A 7,552-nucleotide genomic window follows, 5' to 3' on the forward strand; every position below is an offset into this window, starting at 1 on the left:
GAAAGATTGTCGTGCTCCTCCAATGCTCGTAGTCGCTCCATAAAATCCCGGAAAAATGCTCCAAGAGTGTAATTCCCTATAAAACTCAACCAAAACTACAAAAATACTAGAAAACACATATTAGTAATAAAAGTGGCTCTAAAGAGCCAAAAGCACTACTAATTATGACCAAGGGACGGGGGTAAAATACTATATAATATAAACATATCAGGTACATAGGATGATCTTTATCCACGGAGGTAGGAAATCGAAAACAAGCACCAAATTGAGACTCCGAGATTCGGTGATCATTATTGAATAGTTGGAATGATAAAGTCCTCGAAGAATCACCATTATTTTCTCTTATCACCTCGACAGATGAGAGAAATTCAAAGGTTAACCAGGCAAAAGTGGGCGCACTTAGATCCAAGAATTCCAAAAGCCCCAAATTCTTAGCAAGAGCAGAACATCTTTGTCAATTCCTCTCATTGTTATTGTTGCTTGATAATAGAAACGAGTAGACTTGAGCTTCCTTTTTGTCAATTGAACTAATCTCTCCCTATGTAGCTCCTTCGAAAATTCAATACCATAGGTTTCAACCATCTCGGGAGGAGGAGGGACAACATGCCGTGATGGGGTTGTGCTAACATTGGTACGAGCCCTTTTCTTGCGGCGTAAAGGAGCCATCTTCAAGGAATAAGGGCAAGCATAAGCAATTCATCATGAATTTGAGATAAACACACACAAGTGCATAGGAAGTAAGACAATCACCAAATTATCATAATGAATAGCTCAAGAAATTGAAGCACAAAAATGACCCCAAAATAGATGAATCAAGAATTATCACAAAGAACTAATGCCATGACTAGTACAGTAGCAACATAAAAATATTCAATAAGAACTAAGAATCAACCAACACAAAATTCAATGGCAAAAGTTAATCATAGAAGCACAAATTCATGAACATCATAAGCAAAATTGACAAAGATATTGAATATACAAAGAAATAATGCTACCGTGAACAATACCCATGAGAGAGAAAGATGACCAACAATGGTGGTGTCAAGAGTTCAAACAAATTAAAAAATTTCATCATGAAAAAGCTTCAAAGTAACATCAAATATCATCATATAGCACAAAATACAAGCAAAAAGAACTAACAATCGAGTTCTACCATTAAAGCCCAACCAAGGGTTTCAAGCTTCAAAATGAGGAAGAAGATGAATAGAAATGAAGAAATCATACCTCAATGGAGTCTAAAAACCCTTGAAAATGGAAGAACTAAAGATAATAAGACAATTAAAACACACAATTGCAAGCTCCAATTCCAAATTTGAAAACCCCAAAATTCGAAAATCACACACAAAAATTTAAAAATTTATGCTTGAAAATCTGGAAATTTCGAAAGGAAGATCTTGAAATTTGTTATTGTAAGTTGTGTAAATGATTGAAAAGAGTTAATTTGATGCTAAAAATGAAGAAAATTTGAAAGAGAATAGAAAAGAGAAATAAAAGAAATGGAGGTTGATATCAGGGAGAGAGAAAGGAGAATGAAAGAGGGGGGGTCTGTGCGTGCGTTCAAGGAAGCAAAAGGAGAGAGGAGGTTGTCCCTGCTGTGTGTGCGCACAGACCCTTGCGTGCGCGCGCACAACAGGGGTGGGGGGCTGCGCGGTTGTGCGGGGTGTGTGCTATGAGTGTGTGCGGAAGGTGTGTGGTGTGTGGTGCTCTCATCGACGCTCTCGAGCATCAAGCTCGAGTGATGCCCACGAGGAGGTCAGACCAAAAATCACAAAATACATCAAAAAGTACTCGTTCATGATTAAAATCCACGAGAGCGCGGACTTGAGAACGTCCTTGTTCATCAATCACATCTCCACTTCTAAATCAATTCCAACCTCTCTAAACCTTCAAATGACACCAAAATTGTTGGAAATCAAAATCCAATTAATCCAAATGTTCCTAAAATCAAGAAAACAAAGAAAAATAAGAAAATAATCTAAAAATATAAAAGAAATTAAAGGAAGAAAAATAAGAGAAAGGGTTAGAAAATCGGGTTGCCTCCCGGGAAGCGCTTATTTAACGTCATAGCTCGACGTTATCCACCTATTAAGGTGGTTTTCGAAGAATCATTTTATGAATTAGGCCAACAAAAGCACCATCAAAATACTTCTTGAGCCGATGGGCATCGACCTTGAAAGAAGATGATGAATTCAACATAGAAACTTCAATGACACCATTTGGAAAAACACCTTGAACCAAGAAAGGACCACTCCATCTAGACATGAGTTTTCCGGGGAACAACTTCATCTTGGAATCATAGAGAAGAACTTGGTCACCCACACAAAACTCCTTTTTCTCGATAAGCTTGTCATGAGATTCCTTAGAACGAGCTTTATAGGTGCTATCACAATCATAAGTATCAAGCCGAAGTTCCTCTAGCTCATAAAGATCTAATCACCTTTGTTCTCCCGTGCTTGCTAAATCAAAGTTGATTTTCTTGATCGCTTAAAGAGCACGGTGCTCAAGTTCCACCTGAAGATGGCACGATTTGCCATAGACAAGATGGTATGGAGTGGTGCCGATAGGAGTCTTAAAAGCCGTTCGATATGCCCATAAGGCATCATCAATCTTGTCCGCCCAATCTTTCCTATTCCTAGCAACCGTCTTCTCAAGAATCAACTTAATTTGACGATTGGACACCTCAACTTGTCCACTAGTTTGAGGATGATAAGGAAGGCCAAAATATTGATGAACGCCATGCTTTTTCAACATTTTTTGAAAGGCATTGTGCACAAAATGCGAACCATTGTCACTTATCACCGCCTTGGGCACACCGAATCTTGGGAAAATGATATATTTGAACAATTTCATCACCACATTGTGGTCATTTGTTGGGGAGGAAATGGCCTTTTTCGACACATGATTATTCGCCACAAGAATGTATTGGTTCCTAAAAGAAGAAGGAAATGGTCCCTTGAAATCAATACCCCACACATCGAAAACTTCCAACTCGAGGATAGGTTATTTAGGCATCTTGTTCCTCTTTGAAATGTTTCCTGTCCTTTGACACCGGTCACATGATTTGATGAAACCCTAAGTATCCTTGAAGAGATGTTGCCACCATAAACCATATTGGAGAATTTTCGAAGCGGTTTTAGAAACTCCCATATGACCACCACTAGGATCCGAGTGGCACATCTTCAAGACATTTGACACCTCTTCATTTGTGATACAACGCCTTAACAAGCCATCAACTCTTCACTTGTACAAGATTGGATCATCCCACAAATAGTGTCGAGCCTCTCTCTTGAGCTTCATTATTTGATTCTTAGAGAATGATGGTGGAAACTCCCCACATGCAAGGAAATTGACCAAATCGGCGAACCAAGGGAGCTCCTTCACATCAATGGCATATAAGAAGTCATAAAGCGTTCTATTTTCAATAGGAGAACCATCATCTTGGACTTAGAAGTCCTCTAGGCAATAAAGATGATCCGCCACAACATTTTCCGCTCCTTTCTTGTCTCTAACCTCTATGTCAAAAGTTTGAAGTTTGAGCACCCAACGGAGCAATGTAGGCTTTGATTCCTTTTTGGTAAAGAGATATTTGAGAGCCGCATTATTTGTAAAGACAATGGTCCTTAGAACCCAACAAATAACAACGAAACTTTTCAAAAGCATGCACAATTGCTAAAAACTCCTTTTCCGTTGTTGAGTAATTCCTTTGAGCTCCATTAAGGGGTTTTGACATATAGTAGATGACATGGAGCTTCTTATCAACCCTTTGACCTAACACACCTCCAATGACCGTGTCTCTAGCATCGCACATCAAATTAAAAGGTAAATCCCATCTTGGGGCTTAGACTATGGGGGTGGAAGTCAAAGCTTTCTTCAACTTGTTGAAAACTTCCAAGCATCTATCATCAAATAAAAACTCAACATCCTTTTGAAGAAGATCATTGAGAGGCTTAACAATTAGAGAAAAGTCCTTGATGAATCTCCTATAGAAACCAGCATGCCCCAAGAAAGATCTCACACCTTTCACATTAACCGGAGGTGGTAGCTTTTTAATAACTACAATCTTTACTTGGTCCACCTCTATTCCTTTGTGGGAGATCTTGTTACCAAGGACAATGCCTTCCTCAACCATAAAATGACATTTCTCCAAATTCAAGACTAGATTCACTTTCTCACATCGAGCCAAACACTTTTCAAGATTCTCAAGGCAAGCTTCAAATGAAACACCACCCATCGAAAAATCATCCATGAACACTTCGATTTCCTCTTCCAACATATCTCCGAATATGCTCATCATACAGCGTTGGAAGGTGGCGGGGGCATTGCAAAGCCCAAATGACATTCTCCTATAAGCAAAGGTTCCATATGGGAAATTAAAAGTTGTTTTCTCTTGGTCATCCGGGTGAATAGGAATTTGGAAGAAACCGGGATATCCATCAAGGAAATAATGACACTTATGCCTTGTTAGTCTTTCAAGCATTTGATCAATGAAGGAAAGGGGGAAATGATCCTTTTTGGTGGATGTGTTTAGATATCGATAGTCTATACACATTCTCCATCCCGTGACCGTTCTTGTAGGAATGAGCTCACCTTTCTCATTCTCTACAACGGTCATGCCTCCTTTCTTCGGGACAACGTGGATTGGGGAAACCAACCTTGAGCTAGAGATGGGGAATATGATTCCCGCATCCAATAGCTTAGTGATTTCCTTCTTGACTACTTCCCCCATTTGAGGGTGAAGCTTTCGTTGTCTTTCAATGCTAGGTGAGGCGCCATCCCCAAGAGTGATATGGTGCGTACATAAAGTGGGGCTTATACCTTTGAGGTCGTCAATGGTATAGCCTAAAGCACCTTGGTGCTTTCTCAACACACCACACAACTCTTGAGCTTGGCTCTCACTTAAGGAGGAACTAACAATCACGGGAAAAGTTGAGTTAGGGCCTAAGAATTCATACCTAAGGTGTGATGGAAGAAGTTTGAGCTCAACCATAGGAACACCTTTACCTTCCTTCGTTGTAGCAATTTGCAATGCTTCTTGTCTAGCAATCTTCATGCACATTTGCTCATCCACGTATTCAATGCTTCCATTTAGCAAATCTTCATACAAAGCCATCTCTTTGCTAGGAACACCTATCTTTTCCTTATTCAACAAGATATTCTCAAGAGCATCATTAAAAGTGAGCAATTGTTCATGCATAGAAGACACAACATGATCAAGAGAGTCAATCATCATACAATTTTCCAAGGAAGAACTTGGATACTTCATGCTTTCATTCATGTCAAATTCAATTACCTCATCTCCTACCTTAAGTGAAATTTTAACACTCTTAACATCAATTATGGCACCCGAGGTAGCAAGAAAAAGTCTACCAAGTATGATAGGAATGCTAGCATCTTCATCCATTTTAAGAACCACAAAATCCACCGGAATCACAAATTTTCCTACCCTCAAAGGAACATCTTCTATCTTACCCTTTGAAAACTTGATTAATTTATCGGCTAATTGCAAGGTAATATTGGTAGGAAAAAGCTCCCCTAGTTCATGTATTTGATAGACCGAATATGGCATAAGGCTAACACTAGCTCCTAAGTCACATAAGGCATTATTAATTTGCATCTTATAGATAGCACAAGGGATAGAAAAGTTTCCGGGGACTTTTAACTTGGATGACATCTTGTTCATTATGATTGCACTACAATTCTTGGTCAAGTTGACCGTCTCCACAACATCACAAGTTCTCATTCCACTCAAATTGTCATTAAGGAATTTTGCATAATTTAGCATTTGGGTGACAACATTGGTAAATGGTAGAGAAAGATGAAGTTGTTTGAGCATCCCAATAAATCTTCCAAATTGTTCATTCAACTTGTGTCTCATGAATCTTTATGGATAGGGAAGCTTGGGTTTCACAACTTCTTTCTCTTTTTTTACTTCCCTAGGTGTCTCTACTACTACTTCACTCAAAGATGCACCATCTTCCTCATCCTCAACCAAAACCTCCTTGGCAACCTTCTTAGCCTTACTCTTGCTAGGCAAACTCTCCTCAAGTACCTTACCACTCCTTGTGACTATGGCATTAATGGGTCTCTTAGGGTCTAGGCCTTGAGAGGGTAAAGAAGAAGGGCTTGCTTGGTCTTTCAAAGCATTGGCAAGTTGAGAAATTTGGTTTTCAAGCATCTTATTATGAGTCATCATCTCATTAAATTTGTTATCACTAACCGCCATGTAAGTGTTCAACAACTTGGTTTGGTTCTCAATGATTTCTTCCAAGTTAGTCCTAGAAGAAGAGGGTTGTGCATAGGAATTATCACTTTGGGTCTTTGGAGAAAAACTGGGTGGGGGACCCCTTTGAGCATTGTTTTGAAAATTTCCCCTATTTTGATTGTTCCAATTACCCCTATTTTGATTTTGACCATAAATTTGATTATGGTTACCACTACCTTGGTTATGATTACCATAATTTTGGTTTTGATTTTGGCTACTATAACCTTGGTTGTTATAGTTACCTTGGAAGTTTTGGTTCCCTTGGTTCCTATAACCTCCACCTTGGTTATAGTTGTCAAAATTGCCTTGGTTGTGATAATTCCTATTCCATTGACCCCTTTGATTATCAAAACTTGACTCATTATTATTGGACACATAGTTCACATGTTCATTCACATTACCATCTTGATTATCACACACATCCATACATGCATGAGGGCAATTAGAAACATTATGATCATATGAACCATATATATCACAAAACAAGCAACCACTAGGCATGTTATTAGAAGAGGGAGGGGGTTGAGAGTTAGAATACATACCTCTCCCCTTAAATTGGGAGGGAAGATTTGAAACTTGGGAGGAAGAACTTTCCAACTTTGCCTTGATAGCGGACATTTCCTTCCCTAAGTTTGTCATTTGTGAGGAAAAGTTATTGATGGCATTAAGATGATCAACCGAATACACCGAAGAGCTACTCTTGCTAGTTGGTTCTCTTTCAACATCTTGCCAATCTCTATAATACCTCACTACGTCTTCAATGATGTCTACCACTTCCTCCTCTGTTCTAGTCATAATGGGACCTCCAGCTCCTCTATTAAGACACGATTTCCCTTGAGGACTTAGGCCACCATAAAAGATTTGAATGATTTGGTAGGTAGGAAATCCGTGGTGAGGACACTCTCTTTGATACTCTTTGTACCTCTCCCATGCTTCATAGAGGCTTTCATTTGGATTTTGCTTGAAACCTTGAATCAAAGCTTTAGCCTCTACCGTTTTCTTTTGTGGATAGAAACAGGATAGAAATTCCTTGGTCACCTTGTCCCATGTCCTTAGAGAATTTGGTTTAAATTCCTTGTCCAACCATTCCAAAGCACGCCCTATAAGAGAAAAGGGGAAAAGCTTGAGGCGGATGAACTCTTGGGAAATTCCATTCACTTTGATAGTGTTGCAATATTTTTCGAACAACTTGAGATGGTTTAACGGACTCTCATGCTTGGCCCCATTAAATTGTCGCCTCTCTATCAAAGTGATCATCGCCGGTCTTATTTCAAAGTCGTTTGCCGATGT

The 7,552-nt window shown here is 39.2% G+C and overlaps 1 non-coding gene across 1 annotated transcript; it reads left to right on the forward strand.

The window, feature by feature from the left end:
- The first annotated feature begins 7,145 nt into the window (after positions 1-7,145).
- LOC145590283 (small nucleolar RNA R71) lies at positions 7,146-7,251 on the forward strand. The gene has a single exon (XR_014101918.1). It is a non-coding gene; the product is annotated as a small nucleolar RNA R71 (small nucleolar RNA).
- The last annotated feature ends 301 nt before the right edge of the window (positions 7,252-7,552 follow it).

Source organism: Chenopodium album, chromosome 17, assembly GCF_948465745.1.
Source record: "Chenopodium album chromosome 17, dcCheAlbu1.1, whole genome shotgun sequence".
Taxonomy (NCBI): Eukaryota; Viridiplantae; Streptophyta; class Magnoliopsida; order Caryophyllales; family Amaranthaceae; genus Chenopodium; species Chenopodium album.